General features: G+C 42.3%; 1 long non-coding RNA gene across 1 annotated transcript; it reads left to right on the top strand.

Annotated features, from left to right (window-relative positions):
* The first annotated feature begins 16,124 nt into the window (after positions 1–16,124).
* Positions 16,125–16,785, top strand: LOC146656561 (uncharacterized). The gene is made up of 2 exons (XR_014913896.1): positions 16,125–16,586; positions 16,679–16,785. It is a non-coding gene; the product is annotated as an uncharacterized LOC146656561 (long non-coding RNA).
* Positions 16,786–18,453: the final 1,668 nt, after the last annotated feature.

Genomic DNA, 18,453 nt, shown 5'->3' on the forward strand with positions numbered 1-18,453 from the left:
TCTGAGTTGTGATTCATGCTTCCTGTTTTGTTGTGGAGGTCTTTGTCTTGTGTTGGTGTGTGCAGCTTTGTTCCCCCTGTCTCGTTGGCCCTGGTCTCTCCCAGCTGTGTCTCCCTCCTGTTGCCGATTCCCCCGTTGTTGCCCTGTGTGTGTGGGCCCTGTGTTTTCCCATGCTCGGTGTCGCGTCGTATCCTCAGATTATGCCTGTGTGTTTTCGTGTCAGTGTTTCACGTTCATTGCCATTGCTCAGTTTATGTTTTGTTTTATGCCAGCAATAAAGCTGAGGTTTTGAGTTACAGTTCAGATTTCCGTGACTGTTTTAATGCAGTACTGCCTGAGGGCCTGAAGATCACACGCATCTAATATTGATTTTAAGCCCTGTCCCTTATGCAGAGAGATTTCTCCAGATTCTCACAATCATTTGATGGTGTTATGTACAGTACGTAATGAGATATTCATAATATGTTTGTAGGTGTTTATTTTATTTATGCATTGCACATTGGTGAACCTCTGTCTAACCTTACTTCTGAGGAACTCCCTCTCTCTTTTTGTACCCAATCACGTTGGGAACTGACCAAATTAATTAAAAAAATTATTTTTTCATCTGATTGGCCAATGTCATGTCAATCACAAATTTAACTATCCAATCAGAGAACAGGTGGGTTTGGCTATTGGAGGGGTGCATTATGGAGCTTCAGGTCCTTGAAGGGAATAAATGCCCTTTTAGATGCCAGCCCAGCGTTTTCCTTCATCACCACGAAGGAGAACAGTCTGTGGTGGTCTGAGTTTTTGTGGGGGGGTGGGCAGTGTTGTTGAAATGACAGTCTTCATTAGTGAGGATACTTACAAAGCTTTCTCCGTTAACATGTTTTTATTGAATATTTGAAGAACCAGCAAAAAAACCCAGAAACTCTTGTAGAGGACATAAAGTCAGAGATAGAAACAACAAGGAGCAGGTGCATCTAGTACAGGTAGAGCTGCTGCAAAAACCCACAGAGCCCAGCAGCCAGCAACAAATTCTGGATCCTTGGCTTTTAGTTAGCAGTTAGCATTAGCAGCACATGTGATGTGAAAGGACCTTTATGCTGCACACTGTGACTCACAGCAATGGTCCCGGGTCAGCCCTGACTTTGTGTTAAACTAATACTAAAGTAATAATGGTATTTCTAACCACTGATATACCACAACTTTATCCTTTCAACAGCTGCTGAAAGTTAGGGGACCTAGCTGCTATCGGATATTTACACAGAGATCTTCCAGCTTCAAACTGTATCACCCTTCCAGGACCTGCAGTTCAAAAAAGCGCCCCTCTGACAGCCAAACCCATCTGTTCTCTGATTGTATAGTTAAATTTGTGATTGACATGACATTGGCCAATCAGATGAAAGAAAAAGAAAAACAGGGTCAAAATTCGTACTTGTAACTTGAAACTTGAGTGCAGAGTTTCACACATATTTTTTGGCTAAGTCCAAACACAAATTCTTTTTGCACATACAAATCCTGATTTACAAGAACAAAACTGATTTACAAGTACAAAATATTTATGACCACAATTTGAGCCCATATTCACAGGCATGTGTAAAACTGTGGGAATAAGAATTGGCACCTTCACGTCTGAGGCCATGATTTTCAGGAGGAAAGGATGGAATTCCCACTCCAGGTCAAGGACGAGTAGATATCTTTAAGTATCTCAGAGTTTGTTGTGGTAAAGAGAGATAAGCAAAGCTGATGATTCACTGGTTCCTACCTTTACCTGTGGTAATTAGATCACAGATACGTGCTTTCTCCAAAGGATGGTTAGAGATAGGAGGAGGAATTCAGTCATTCGAGAAGGAGCTCCTGGTCGTCCTCATTGAAGGGTCCCAGCTGAGGTGGTTATGGCATGTCCTACTGGGAGGAGGCTCCAGAGCAGATCAAGGCCCAGGATAGACCCTGGTAAAAATCAAGAAAGAATTAGACTGTAAAGGCACTCTCTCAGAAAGACTTTGTACTAATTTTCAGTGACTATTCCCCAGATTTAAACCATGATAGGAAAACACTGACCATAAAACAATAGAGCCACCTGATCCCCTCAATGTAGGGGTCAAATATTGCACTGGTTCATGTGTAGCTACTAATTGCTTCGTGATGTAATTTAACTGAACATTTATTAATGATATTAAAAAACTTAGATTGGTGCCTCTGAGTCAAGTTCTGAAGCTTATTTTTGAAATCTAAGTAGAGTTTGACATGTTTATTTGCATATATTTTCCTGCTGAATGTCTCTTTCAGACCACATCTTATAGTGCAATTTCACAAGGTTAAAAAAGTAAAAAAGAAAACTCATTACACAACCTCCCACTTCCAGTAGGCCTTTAAACTAAGACCGCAACTTTATTGTTTTCATTCACTGTCACAGTTCTTTTTAGGTTGTATGCTTTTGGTTTGCTATAGCTCACAGAAAAAACTACTAGAGTCTGAATGTTAGAAAAGAACAAAATACATTATTTGACCACTGAAAGTCTAAGACAGTAGAATACCCAAGCTTTACAAAAAGGCAGGAAAGAAGCAAACTTATATTCCTCTAGTTATAGTGTAGCAAATTCCTAGTAAACTGGCAGCTGGCGAAAACAGAGAGTGGGTCAGCTGCAACCCAGCAAACTGGGTCATAAAACCAGTGGCAGTCTACAGAAATGCAGAGCAAGAGATACTAAGGCATATCTTTGTGCATCCCAGAGCAATACCACATGATAAAAGCAACCCTGACCTACTTTACAACAATAAAAGATTATTTTTAACAAAAAGACAAAATCACACTTAACCTTTCAAATATATATTCTCCTACCATATGTGCAGACATAATTGCAACCTATCTGGAGGCTGGAGTGAGAGCACTTAGTGTGTTTGTGCATACAGAGTGTTTTCTTTACACTATGAGCTCAGTGTGTAAATAGTTGTTCACAGCTCGTTTTACCAGAGCCAAATCAACACAATAGTGCAAGAAATTGCACTTCAAAAGAGAAGCATTCAGGAAAGGGCTATTTGGGTTCTGCTTTAGTAAAGCCACATAAATCTAACGTCATACCGCGTGACTGTCTCTAAGAGCTGAACCCCAGTTTTTGGGTTTTTCCAAGTTACTTTTTTCCTGAAGCCAACAACATCTCTAGTCAGAGCGCTCTTCATCAACAGGCCAGCAGAGGCTCACAAAAGAGGCCCGGACTAATTGACCTCCTCCCACTGCTCACTCTTTCCTCCACTGTAACTTTGCTGCTGCTGCCCCCAGTGCATTTCCATGACAACCCACAGAATGTAAGAGAGGTATGGAAACGCCAAACACTTGGTGGAAGCACAACGTCACACACAAAAGGCCAACGACCTACATATGGAGCGAAGATGAAGGCTGTTCCCAGAAGAACAGGCCCAGCAGAGGAAGGACAGAAATGCTGTGACAACCCCCTCAAGCTCCTTCTGTTTTAATCTCATCCACCTGCTCTGGGATGAAGATGACTCCAGACTGTAAACCTGCACCTCGTAAGAGAAATTAGTGAAAATAGAGCAGGCTGTGAAGGGAAGACCCTTTTACGAATAAACAAAAGAGAGCTCTGTTTGTACTTTATGGTGCTTCTATTCAAATGAAACAGCAGAAACGTAGTGTGAAACAGCACAAGCCCACATGTAAGGCTCAGGCGACACATATTCGTAAATCTGCAGACTGAAGATGGCGGAATTTTCCATAGTAAACACTTCTGGCTGGTTAGTAGCCATGTTTGTCTGGGCTAATCTGGCAACGGCAGATAGCCTTTATGGCCACCTACTGGCTATCAATCAGACACACTACTGATGAGCAGCAGCAGGGGTCACGCCGTCGCCACGGAGACTGTCTTTAAAAGCAGCCATATAAATGATAGAGGGTGTTGGCAAGATACAAAAAGAATGATAGAGGCAGAGAGGAATGAGCGACTCTGGAGTTAGTTGTGTTGTCTTTGGACTGAAATGGACTTCAGCTCACAGGGGACAGTGCTGAGCTGTACCAACCTCTATCCACCCAGAACAAGAAAGTGAGCTGCACACTGGTAACATCAGTTTGCCAAAATGAAACATTAGTATTTACTTTCATCTTGCATCTGAGAAATAGTGTTAGAACATGACTGTTCTGAGCAATCGCAACTTAGAACAGTTGTGATTGCTTAGAATTACAACTGTTTGGAAGTTGGCTTTGTAGGCCAACTTCCAAAAGTAGGAACCAAATACACACTAACATAAACCTAAAAATAAATCGAAAATCATTCCGAATCAAAACTTTGCATTTAACCTTCTCAATAAAGTTGCAGTGAATGAACAATTACCAGTTAATCTAACCCCACATCTTTGGGCTCTGAGATGAATCACCCAGAAAGAATCCACAGAGACACGGGCAGAACATGCAGTGTCCGCACAGAAAGAACCAGAGCTAATTATTGCACCACCACCACCACAGTTTTCTGTCATTTCATAAAGTCTAGCAGATAATAACATGAAGCTTTCGTATATAAATGTTGACACTTTGTGACTCAGACCAGAACAGACTGTTACCACCCTGGACGTTAGATTTTGGGGAAATAGATGTGACACTGGTCATTCTGGGGGACATAACCTAACCATTACTGCCCTGGCTTATGAAGCTATTTCCATCAGCTACACAAGTTGTAGATTATGGAAGTTGTTGACAAGTTGCTGTGTACCACATAACTTTTTGTGAGACTCACAATCAACAGTTTGCTGAGAGGGACGAGAAATAGGCTGAGGAAGCTGATGAAGGGAACAACTATGAACATTTTTAACACACTGGAGAAATCATGCATACTCTTCAAGGATATGACCTCATAATCATTGCAAAAACAAATAAATAAAAATAATAAAAATAAATAAATGCTTCTGAAAAAAACCTTTAACTGAAACACCTTTTATTGTATTGCCAAAGACAGCCATCAGTTTATTTTACTAACCTGTATAGTTATATGTTCATTATGTTAACCACATGCCATATTTTTTGGACCAGAAGGCACATTAAGCAAAACAAAACAGTCAGATAAGTCAAACTTTACTCAGCTCATTCTTCTTGCTTCCTGCTCTACCATTGATTCATTATTGCTGAATTCTCTGGCAGCTGCTCTATTCCCATGTTGTTGCAGTATATTAATGACTAACCTCGTATTCAATGTTCCCTCTAAGCTGCGCACTGCTGGCACGGTCTCTGCGCACAGAAAATCTGTGTTGTGCACAAAAAAAATCTCACCTGAATTGAAATTAAGATTAAAACTTTAACAATTCTGTTCTGCAGTGTTAGTCAGTGACTGGCTGCTCCAGTATGGGATCAGAACGATGCCACCTTATCCCACAGTCCAGCCAATGATGCAATTCACATTCATATATACGCAGCTAATCAACGTCGTTGACAGGCTATGACAGCGTCCTTATGTGCCGACACCGGTGTTTTAGCAAAGCGGCTGATGAGGAGTGAAGCCACATTAATGACAACGTGTACAACCACTGGAGATGTGAGCAGGACAGACGGAACAACTGACGGAAAAAGTGTGGACTTTATACCAGTTTTTAAATTGTGTTGATCGGCCACGTAAAACCAGAGTTATGATAAAATATCTGCAATGTTTGGTTTTCTTCCTGAATACTGTCGTTGTTTATATTTACTGCAGGAAGAAACAGTAAAAACGGCGTTTTAAGATAAGATAAGAAGAAGTTTATTTATCTCGAGGGAAATTCTTTTGTCATACACATGCTCAGTGCAGCAAGAGAGGCAGAGGAACAGAGTAATAAGATATACAATATGTACAATAGAATACAAGTATACAGTAATATACAGTAGGATAGTGCAAATTATAAGATCAAATAACTGTAACGAGGAACAATATAACTGTATCCTGAGAAATAATAAATAGCTTAGCTTAGCTATCAGTGCAGGTGATTCTAAAGTGACATAGTATTGTCCAAATGGATAAAAGAGTAGCAGCATATGATGGGGAGATGAAACAAACATTCAATGAAAAACTGTTGGTGCACGGTCTGAATGACAGAATAGCCTTGTTATTAATCCTCAGGAAAATCACCTACAGAGTGAGGAGGAGTTGTACAGTTTTATTGCCACCGGCACAAAGGATTTCCTGTGGCGGTCAGTTCTGCATTTCGGGGCAATGAGTCTTTTGCTGCGTGTGCTCTGATGGTTCATCATGGAGGCGTGCATGTGGTGGGCGGGGTTGTCCATGATACAAAGAAGCTTTTTTAGCATTCTCCTCACAGACACCTCCTCTAGGTCCAGTCTGACACCCAGGACAGAACCAGCCTTTTTAATCGGTTTGTTCAGCCTGTTGGCATCGGCTGTCTTCACCCCACTGCCCCAGCACACAGCTGCAAAGAACACAACACTCTTTACCACAGAGTGATAAACATGGTCAGCATTTTCCTACAAGCATTAAAGGACCTGAGCCGCCTCAGTAGGAAAAGCCGACTCTGCCCTTTTTTAAAGACAGCATTGGTATTCTTGGTCCAGTCCAGTTTACAGTCCAAGTGTACCCCCAGGTACCGGTAGTCCTCCAGGATCTCTACATCAGCCCCTCTGATGGTGACAGGGGGAGGAGGAGGAGCCTGCTTCCTAAAGTCCATGATCAGTTCCTTTGTCTTTGTGATGTTAAGTTGTAGATGGTTTAGCTCACACCACTCAACAAAGCTGTCCACCACACTCCTGCACTCCTCCTCCTCCTGTCCGTCTGATACAGCCCACAATGGCAGAGTCATCAGAGAGTTTCTGCAGATGGCATGACTGAAACTTGGACCTGAAGTCAGACGTGTAGAGGGTGAAGAGGAAGGGTGATAGGACCGTCCCCTGTGGCGCCCCCGTGCTGCTCAGGATGTTGTCCGAGCGGCAGCCCTTCAGCCGAACATACTGTGGTCAACTTGTTAAGTAGTCTGTGATGCAAGCTACCAGTGGGGCATCCACCTGCATTTCTGTGAGCTTATTCCCCAGCAGTGATGGTCTGATTGTGTTAAAAGCACTAGAGAAGTCAAAGAACATGACCCTCACAGTGCTTCCAACAATGTCCAGGTGAGAATAAGCCTGGTCCAGCAGGTAGATGATGGGGTTGATAAGCAAACTGTAGGGGGTCCAGCCAAGGCTCCACCAGCAGACGCAGATGTCTCAGGATGAGTCTCTCCAGCGTCTTCATGACATGTGAAGTCAGAGCCACTGGCCTGCAGTCACTGGGGGTTGACGGGTTAATCTTTTTAGGGACAGGAACCAGGCAGGATGTCTTCCAGAGTGATGGGACCCTCTGCAGTTTCAGACTCATGTTGAAGATCCGATGCAGAACTCCAGACAGCTGCGAAGCACAGCACCCGAGGGCCCTGGGACTGACACCGTCAGGGCCAGCAGCTTTACTGGAGTGGAGTCTGCCCAATTCTTGATGTCATCTTCTGAGAAGGACAGGGTGAGACAGGCTGAGGGGGCAGGAGAGGGGGGAGGAGAATGGAGTAGATGGAGAAGATGAGAAGAGCTGGGTGTGGAGACAGGAGACGCAGGGCAGTCGAACCTATTGAAGTGTAGATTTAGGTTGTTTGCACTTTCGATGTCCCCATCCATCCCAACACCTCTCTTTTGTTTCAGGCCAGTAATGGCCAACATTCCATTCCACACCTCCCTGGTGTTGTTTTCCAGCCTCCTCCTGTAGGACTCTTTTCCCCCTGCAATCATGGCTTTCAGCTCCTTCTGCACCGTTTTCAACTGATCTCTGTCACCGTTCCTGAAAGCTCTTTTTTTCTTGTTCAGAGTCGCTTTGATGTTCTTGGTTACCCATGGTTTATTATTGGGGAAGCAAAGAATGTTCTTTTGGGAACCACAGTGTCCACACAGAAGTTGATGTAGTCTGTAAGTCTGTTTTTCTATAAGGAAAATGCTCAAAAGCACTCTCCGCCTGTGAGCAAAAACAGCCCCCCTCCCAACCCCCCCCCCCCAGCCTTTCCTATTGTGGAAAAATGTACCATGTCGACCAATCAAAACTGATATGGCAACATGGCATTTAGTTGTTCAGGAAGGGGGGAAGTTTTAGGAGTGACGGCGGTGTTTTGAGATGTGAGAGATTTGCGACGTTTAGCACAAATATTGTGTAGTTAGTGTGTAGTGTAGTTAATAGTTTTGTTGTGTGTGTCAGAACAATGAGGCGACTGCTGAATGTTACAGGTGTTACAGCAGTGATACATCTGCTGTTGTCAGGCCTGCGGGTATCAGGCTGTTGTTCTCCTTCATCTCATAGTGGACAGAAATTATTTTTTGGAGTGGCACAAATAATTTGTGTGGCATCAGATTTGATGCAGAACAGCTGATTGTTCTGTAAATAGTTTGAAATGTTTATTTTAAAAAAACGCCTTGGCTGCATTTTTAGGTAAACAGCTGCAAAAAACTTTGTTTGCAAAACTCAGTTACTTTTTTGAAGAAGTAACTATATAATTAATTGCCCAACATTGGTCATTATTTACTGTATTTTGCAGACAAAGAGTTACAGACTCTCTCCCAGACCACAGACTCAGAATACAAGTCAGAACTTTATAAAAAAAAAAAAGAGATGTGTTTTCAAAATTGGAGTTCAAGTTATTTTTACTTCCAATGGTGTTAACATACTACACAGGTCATGAACAAGATTTTTAAAATTTTCATTGTAAGTGAGCTAAAGGAGTTAATTAAATGTAGTCTAACATAAATGTAAATGCTGTAATTTGATTATTTTAATAAACCATGTAACTTGGATGGATTCGATGCTGGTGTGACCACAGTGCACACGTCTGCTGTTGCTCACAGTGGTCCAAGTGTCCGCTCAGGGAGTTTGTGTGTTCGCTCAGACACGTGAAAAATTAGAGGGAACATTGTTCGTATTGTGGATGGATTATCTCAGTTGTTCTCCTGGCTGAAGTTTGGTCCGTTTACAGCATCCTGCCATGCGATTACATTTGTCCCTAACCATCAGGAACCCTCAGCACATCATTATATACCAGCTAGCCCATCTTCAGTAACCCTACAAACGTCACTGCTGTTTAGTTTTCTGTCTTCATTTATGTTGAAAGTGATAACAGAGCTGTACGTTTGAATTTGGTTCAGAAATCTCTCAGTCAGAACATGCTATATCATGTTTAGCTAACTAGCGAGCTAACTTCCTGCTAACTTCTACCTCCGTTAAATTTAATAAATTCTGTTTTCATGGATGCCTGGATGTTAAACTTCATTGTTACACCTGGTAAAGCAGCAATGCTGATCGTTTTATTAAAGATGAAAGAATTTAGACAGTTTTTAACTCTCAGTGATGCTGCAGAGTTTGTGTGACTTTGGGACCTGAAGCGGACGGAGTTTTGGACCCAGATTACTCTGCGAGGCTCCTGACTATGGCAGCTGTAACGCTACGACAATCCATCAAGTGTTGCAACTTTGTAGTTTACCAAAGTCGTACTAAAACATTTTTTGAGAGATTTTTGAGCGCCGTGTACCACATAAAATCGGTTCGAGGTCAGTAAACACAACCAGAATTCATACATAAGGTGCACCGGATTATAAGGTTCACTGTCGATTTTTGAGAAAATCAAAGGATTTTAAGTGCGCCTTATAGTGCGGAAAATACGGTACTTGAGATGTAACTGAGTCCTAAAAAGTAAATAAGTTAGACACTTCCAGGAAAACTGTAACAAAATTTAAAATCTTACGTCACCTTGTTTTGAAATAGACTATAGGGGTGTCCAAATTCAGAAAGTAAACGGTTGTGAAATTGGACGGTCTAGCCTTCCGATTTGCGTCACCGCTGTCTCGGTGGAGTCTAATAAACTTGCTCCTTGCTATCTAAAATATAACAAGACACTGGAGTAAATTCTCGACCGTCTCACACTTCTGTTTAATCAGTTTTCTGTTTGACGTTTATTCAGCTGTGCGAAAAACACCCAAGAGATTAATAAAGTTTTATTTTATCTAATCTAATCTAACAACTTTAATCTCAGCCAAACTGATTTACTCATGAACAAATAAAACACTGAAAAAGCCAAACAATAACATTTTAGGTTGTCTAAGTGACTCATATATTACGTTTAACCTGAGTAGCGAAAGTCCGCGGTGATCTGAAAATGATGTGCCGGGAGTTTGCCGTTCTCACCAGTTCTGGTGACCCTTGAGCTCCCGGCTAGCTATTGAGCTGGTGGGTAACAGACGTCTCCGAAAACGTCGGAGCACTTTTGCAAATATGCGATATCTTGATTGACTGAGCAGATATTTGAGGTTTACACATTCTCGCCTGAAAATATCTTAAATGTGACCCACAAAGAGTAATAAAAGTAATATTAAATCTTAGTAGCGGCCCCAATTGTTGAAAACTGGAATTGGCTGGCCCGTGCTATGAATTCTGGGATATGGTGGGCCACGAAGGACACATCCGACCCATCCTTCAAATTCGGAGAAAAGGAGGACGCATTTGCCGGCTGCATTCGGAGAAGTCTACGAATTTGGACAGCCTTCGTGGCATCGCTGTGACGTACACTACAAATGCGGCCTCAGGAGGATACAGCCCATGAATTTAGACACCCCCTATGTGCACCTTAGCATATGCTACTTCCGGTGGGGAAACTCCTGTAGATCGCTTTGTTTCCGGTGTGATATTCGTACCTTGTTTACGGTCGGGTTTTCCAAAACAAGTCAACCAAATGCATGAATCAAGTGGTGATTTACATTTCTCAAGATGTCCTGGGCATTTACCGAATATATCTGTAGATGATGTTCATCGTTTTGTCGATATTTTTCCCCCGCCTCAGAGCAAAAGAGAGAAAGGATTTAAATTTTATATTTCTCAGTATTTGTATACAGTGGTCCCTTGTTTATCGTCAGTGTTATGATCTAAAAATAACCAGCGTATAGCACTTCAGAGTCATACTGCTAGCGATCGATGTAGCGATTCTGTACTGTACAGGAGAGAGGGCACGGAGGACATCGACATTGACCTACAGCTGATCAGGACGCAGGACACAATGCGCTGAAAAACTGCGAGGCCGCGAAAAGTGAACCGTGTCATAGCGAAGGACCGCTGTAATTTTGAAGGTACGTCACAACATACCAGTTGTAAATACTAATATATAGAGACTCTTACCAGCAATCATTCATTAATTTTTTTCTGTGGCTTTTTTTCATGTACTTGACTAGCCGATATCAACATAACAGGGGAAACATCTGGCCTTGACTATTGTTCACTTGTAGTTTGAATGCTGAACATTTGCCTGTTTAAATCATAAGAACAGTCACTATACAGAGATGTGCTTCTGAATGTGGACGATGTGTCTTCTGATTTTGTAATGCAGTTCTGCTTGTGTTAAGTGATGTAAACAACTGATCGATCTACACTCTTCAAACGTTAAAATTGATCATTTGATTTGTTTATGAAACAGTAATGGTGAGTGTTCCCAGCTTCAGCTCTTTGTAACTTAATGCGATCTTTCCGTTTTCGTGTTTTGGACTTTTTTGAGTCCACCTTCGCAGTAGCGATTGACAGCAAAATAAAGCTAAATGTACAACCCTACATCCGGTCTTAAAACAGGAAGTTAGCATTTTCTTGTGCACAGGGTCTATTATTGCAGTCACACGATTTTCAAAAAAACACTGACCTTTGGGTCGAGGTCACTGCAATTACAAGCTGCCTGAGATTTTGAGTAGATGCACCTGTGGTATCCATTTGAAGCTACGCTGCCTCGTTCTCGATTCATTGCCTTTATTGTAAATGTCGACAAAGCCCTCCTGCTGATCTGGTGGGGTGACGACAACACCCCATCACAACATGTTTATTGATAAGGTAACAATACCTTCATTTCACAATGCATCTCAAACACAAATGTTACATTAACAGATAATCAAGATTTCTTTGTTTTTACAATATTTTTTACAATATTTGTTTTAGTGCAGTTAAAGTGCAAAGTAAAAAATATACCACATTTGTTAAAGTAAAAAAAAAAAAAGTCTGAATTATCCAGGGACGTTTGCTTCACCGGGGAAACTGCTGTAAAATCATCACGTTTCATTTCACAAAATGTTTTTAAGAACACATCAAAACATGTGTGACAAAATGTTAACAAAGGCTTTTTTTTTGTTTAACAAGTGAAAGTTGTTTCAAACTATCATCGGTGCTTTGAATCCGCTCTGTGTGAAATATAACCAGAGGTGGCAAAAGTACAGACATTCTTTATTCATGCTGAAGTAGTGATTCAACTTTTTTACTCAAGTAAAAGCAAAAAAGTGCTTTTAAATGTACTTAAAGTTAGAAAGAAAGGACAGTTTACCAGCTATTTCTGTGCAAACTGAACCTTGTAATAATGATTGTAATACATGGGGTTACAAACCTCTTTTGTCGTTTCCTCCTCACCTAAACAGAACAGTGAGTACAGTTGGGGGTTGTAGTGGCTCAGGGTGGGAAATTACCACAATAATTTCTATTGTCAGCTTCTGTAGATTTTCTGTGGTCACTCACTTTGCTCAGCTGACCTGTGCTGGTGCTATTCTGACTTTAACTGGTCTCAGTTTTTACTGAGTTTTTGTGGATTTACACAACTGCATTTGTGTGTTGTGTCCTTGGGCAAGACACTTCACCTACCGCCTGCTGGTGTTGGCCAGAGGGGCCGATGGTGCGATATGGCAGCCTCGCTTCTGTCAGTCTGCCCCAGGGCAGCTGTGGCTACAACTGTAGCTGCCTCCACCAGTGTGTGAATGTGAGAGTGAATGAATAGTGGAAATGTAAAGCGCTTTGAGGGTCTCAAAAAGCGCTATATAAATGCAATCCATTATTATTATTATCTAAAATTCCCTCAAAAGTCAATGTGCCATATGATTGCATTAGCAATAAATTTAATAACGCTCTATATTAACAGTTACACACTATATAGAACCACTTTATAAAATTATATTTGTTCTCAGATGTTGGCAGCTGTCAGCGAATAGTTATCAGCTATTTTGAAACAAAAAAAGACTTTTTATCCATAACAGCAAATGAACTGTACAACAGAAAATGCAAATGCTATTTATGGCCTCCTCACAACAATGATAAGAAAAATAAACTAAGCCAATATGGCATGTTTGTTAATACAGAGACACACATGTTAATGTGATCTCTGGTCTCCCACTCAGAGACACAGGTCTCCGAGTGTCCAGCATTCAGACGGATACCTGAGGACTCATGTGAGAGAAAATCTGCTCACACAGACATTAGAGCCAAACACTGTCAATAAGGCCTCTGCAATGTTCTGAAGACAGTTAAACCTGTCAGGTAGTGATGTCCAGCAGGTGAACATGCAGCTCCATGAACACGCACAGCTTTGGATTCCAGCTGCTTCGTAGTTCTGCGAACTTTGATAAGATAAGATAAGATAAGATAAGATAACTCTTTATTGTCATTGCACAGTCATACATAGTACAGTAGTACAATGAAATTGGAAAAACTGTCCTACGTCGGCACTACATATAACACAACACGACACGATATGACACATCACAACGTAACAAACAACACAACACAGTATATTAACTTAGTATAAAAAAGAAGAATAAGTGTATGTGTATTGCACACTGTTATTATTGCACATTAATTATTATTGCACCTTGTTATAAATATAAATATTATTGTTATCGTTTTAAACATTGTTACCTCCCCCTAAAAAGTCCAGGGAGGTATCCAGACCCCACACAGTCGAGCTTTCAGTTCAATCAGCTGCATTTCGATGTCCTCTGTGTCCAACCAGTTAACGAGAGACAAATCCAGCTGCTCATTAAAGCTTTCTGGTTTGATCAGAAAGAAAACATTGGTCCAAACACCTGAAAGTCCCAAAAACACATTGTGAATTCTGTCCTGAGTCTACGGATGTATCCGTGTATTTCCGTGGTGCTGATGCTGCGCTGAGCGAACAGCTCCTGAAGCATTTGAAGTGTCTGAATGTGGAAATTTCAACATCGCTTGAAAAAACTGTCAGCTAGCAACGTCCCTCTCACCGGTAGGCGAAGTTATTTTTAGCCAATTACAAGTTGAATCTGGTAGTTGGGGTTGTTAGCTAAGATACCGTCATTAAGAAGCGGCACAACTAATGTGTGTATGCGAGCTAATTTGCGATGTGCAGCGCTGGCCCGGCCATTTATTTTTGAATGCACCTTCTCAGATTAATTCACTGCGTGTCGTGCGCAGGGCTGGACTGCGACACAACATCGGCCTAGAGACCGGCCCACCAGGTATTACAGCCATAAAGCCTTTGAATTAGGGATGCAACGATACCAATTTTTTCAAACCGATACGATACCGATACTTGGATCTGAGTACTTGCCGATACAGAGTACAAAAACCAATACTTCTACCACACACACAGACAAATGCAATGAATTGGAAGAGAGGTTTTATTTTATTCTCTGCCGATAATAAATAATATCTTAATAAAAAAGACCACAAAAAAATTTCAAGTGAAAAATAAGCACTTCTGTTAAATTATTGCAGAGTCTCCACATTGTAATTTAACAAAATATCACTGAACTATTGGCACTGTCTCGAGCTTTCGGAATAATAAATAAACACTTCTGTTTGGAATAAAATAAATACAAATTAGGTTTGAGAATAAAATAAACTTTTAAATTATTGCAGAGTGTCCATATTGTAAACAAACAAACAAAATAACGAAAGTATTTGGCATTGACGAACGAACTCCCCATCTGCCCGTGGATCATCAGTCCACTGTGCCGTTAAACCAAGGACTGACATCGCGCACACACTGCTTGTCTTTACCTCTTTAGAGAGTTTTGGCACCATTATCTCCCTGATGTGTGGGCAGCTGGGAATTTCATATCGCAGCTCGAGTGTGCTGAGAAGAATCCTATGTTTTCCACGGCCGGCATTGGCTGGTCATCCAGAGCGATAAAATGAGTCAGAGCCTCTGTTGTTTTAACTGCCCGTGGATTTTCTCTTGACATTTTTCATCGCTTTTCCAAAACCTGAGTTAAAGTTGGCTGTTCCGGTCCACACTGCTGACATTTTGTTTAGCCTAGCTACAGCAGCCTCCAGTTTCTCTTTTTTTATCTGGAGCTGCCAGTCTGACTCATCTAACCCTGTGCCTGTTTAGCGCGGGATGTCCCCCTAGTGGCCAATCTAAAAAACTACAACAAAAATGACATGCCACCCTCTGATTAATGAAATAAGTTAGTATCGGTTCATGGTATCGGTTAACTTTTACAAGTATGAGTGCACACACATTTTACAGTATCGGCCCCGATACCCGATACCAGTATCGGTATCGGTGCATCCCTACTTTGAATGAAAACAGTCGCTGTGGTGACAGTGATGTACAGTCTTGTTGGTATATGTATGATTTCTATACATGTTACATCAATTAAAAACTTTGGTTGTAAGATTCAGATAATTATTTAATAAAAGCGAGAAATTTTAAATTAAAAGTATTTCTTTGTGCCCCCCTCTCCCTGTTAATGCCCTACCTGCCCCCCTGGCAAAGCTTTGCTAGACCCGCCCCTGCACAGTTACCAGCTGTCAGCTACTTAGAAAAGGATCCTGGTGTTATTTGTGTCTCAGAAACAGTTCATAACTTCAACTCATTCATGTCACCTAAAGGGTAAACCTGTTTCTCCATCACAGCTCTGATGATCCAGTAAGGACGTCTCCTGGTTTCATCTTCATGTTTCCCTCTCACCAGATAACCAAACCATATCATAACCAGCAGGTTTACAGCTGTGGCTCCAGCAAACATCAGCTGATACTAGAAATTAATATTAAATAAATTCTAACAACAGCTGATCAAGCTTAAACGTGCTGCTGTTGTTTAGCGCGACATCTGCTGGTTTCCTGTTTCTGACGCAAAGTGGGCGATAAACAAACAAGAGAGCTGATCAGCTGATCATTGATCAGTTTCATGATTGAAGTAGCAACAGGAGAGAGAGGGGGGAGAATGAGAGGAGAAGAGGCAGCTGTGCAGCAAAGATGTTACGGAGTATAGCATGGTGGGAAAGGACGGAGAGAACCCCCCCCCCCTAAGTTTTGTTGGTTTTGTTTTTGAGTTTGTTTTGGATTAATTGCATGTTTTTGTGTTTATTTACAGTTGTTGCACCTGTGTGGGAGGGGAGATTTTACTCTAGCCCAGCTGCCAGTGAGGCGGAGTTGAATACAGGGAGCGGCTGATTGGAGTTCCTCTTTATAAAGGGGAGAGGAAGCAGGAAGTGTTGTTGTTGTTTTTAGTAGGACCTCGGTGAAGCAGGAGAGCCCCGGAGATCCAGGACAAAGTGTGCGCATTTTTAATAGAAAGGATTTTTTTTTAGCCTGGCCTGGTTTTTGCTTTTAACGAAACGGAGGACGTGGAAAGGAGGACGTATTCCTATGGAGCTGTGAGAGGACGTGCTGGAAAAGAGAGGACGTGCTGGAAAAAAAGGGACGTGTTGGAAAAGAGGAAAACGAGCACTAGACTGGAGACCTCCTGCGCCCCGATAAGAAGAACTGGACCAGCTCGGGGAAGTTTAACTGCCGGGAGGTAATGTGGAGACCCAGCCTCGAACAAAGTTAAAGCCTGAAAAGGTGGGTGGCAAACCTGTTTTAGGGAGCTGCAGGATTGATACGTGTTGGTTGCGTGTTCGTGCAGTGACCCTCTCTCCCCTGTTTGTAACTAGGCGAAGAACTCGGACCGCGGTGGTCTTTGGGCTTTGGATCCCTGGCCGGGGTTGTCTTCAGCCGGTAGTTTGCCTAGAGGAAGAACAAATAAATTTTGTGTAACCCATTGCAGTGTGTGCGTGGTGGTTTGTTGCTGGTCCCTACTAGAATTCCTATTCTTTTTGCATGGAGGCTCTCTTAACAGACCTCCCGTAACATTTGGCGTTTGTCGACAGGATTTGTGACCAGTATACAAACCTACCTGCCTTAGACTGATTAATATGGCGGATGAGTTATCTGAAACCAGGAATATGGCGTCACCATTTTTTATCGGTGCGCCCTGGGTACCAAAATTTTGTGGGCTTAATACGAATTATGAAGATTGGGAGAGTCAAATTAGCGCAATGCTCCGTGCTCAAAAGTGGTCGATAGAACAGCAATGTGATTTTGTATTGAGTGCATTAGGAGGAGAATCACGACGTGAAATTCTTATTCTGGAACAAGCGGAGCGGGATACGCCAGATAAAATCTTTCTTCAGCTTAAAGAACTGTATGGGGACAAAACAGCCGTGGGTACCCTGCGTGCCATGTTTTATGAATGTAGACAAAGGACAGAAGAGCCTATTAGAAAGTTCACGTTACGCTTAAGGGAGTTGGGCCATCGCCTCCAGACAAAAGAGCCACAAGGGTTTCGGCGGGCTGACCTGCACCTGCGTGATCAGTTTGTCTTGGGTCTTAGGGAGGGTGAGATACAGCGTGATCTGCGGCGTTTATTAAGGCACGATCCTGACCTCTCATTTGAACAGGTGCGTAAAGAGGCTCTGCAATTGGAAGCGGATGCGCTGTATGGCGTACATGAGGACTCCGCTTGTGCTGTAGTAAGAGGGGATTTAAAGTGGCAGGATACTCTGAATTGGAGAGATAAGTTTAAAGTGGAGATCCTTGCAGAAATGAAGGAGCAAATTATGGATCTCAAAAATACTCTTCAGGAGGAGCTGAGGGAATTTGTCCGACCAGCACCAATGCCACGGACGTTTTCAGCTCCTAGAGGTGAGCGAGAAAGGTGGAACCTTAGTTCCCCTCAATATAGGGGAGGTGTTGAAGTGTCCGAGCCACCCCTGGTGACAAAGCAAACCCCACGGTTAGTGGAGCGACCACGGCACAAGTGGGATGAGCATGGGCAGCCTATTTGTAGTAGGTGTGGAGTTAGTGGACACATGGCAAGAGAGTGTCGGGGCACTTCATCTCAGATGGCTTTAAACGAGTAAATCCAGTCGCTATGGGCCAGGTGATTGGAAAGGATGATAGTGGTCCAACTCAGTTAAACCACCCTCAATTTTTAGGGGCATGCCGTCAAGTAGAAGTATTCATTGATGGTAAAGAAGTGACATTTTTGCTGGATACTGGGTCTAATGTAACATTAATGCCACAAGCCTGTTTTAGGAGATTGTTTGGTGAACAGGAGCCGGGGAAAGAGAGTGATCTTAATTGGCTAAAGCTGAAGGCCGCGAATGGATTGGCTATTCCTTACGTGGGCTATGTGTTAGCTGAAGTACAGGTGGGAGACATTACCCTGAAAGATATGGGAATTGTGATTTCAAAGGACGACCCCAATAATTCTAATGCATTACCTATATTAGGTATGAACATCATCATTCCATGTTGGGATGTGTTTTTTTTGAAACCTCAGACGCAGACCCAGACCTGGCCTGTTGGCTCGACTGTAGACGCTCAACAAGCGTGGGCATCTGCTTTTCAGGACTGTCAAAGAATTCAGGCAGCTGTCCCCGTACCA

Source organism: Rhamphochromis longiceps, linkage group LG12, assembly GCF_057381845.1.
Source record: "Rhamphochromis longiceps isolate RC_006_pf linkage group LG12, R_longiceps_female_GT1.1, whole genome shotgun sequence".
Classification (NCBI taxonomy): domain Eukaryota; kingdom Metazoa; phylum Chordata; class Actinopteri; order Cichliformes; family Cichlidae; genus Rhamphochromis; species Rhamphochromis longiceps.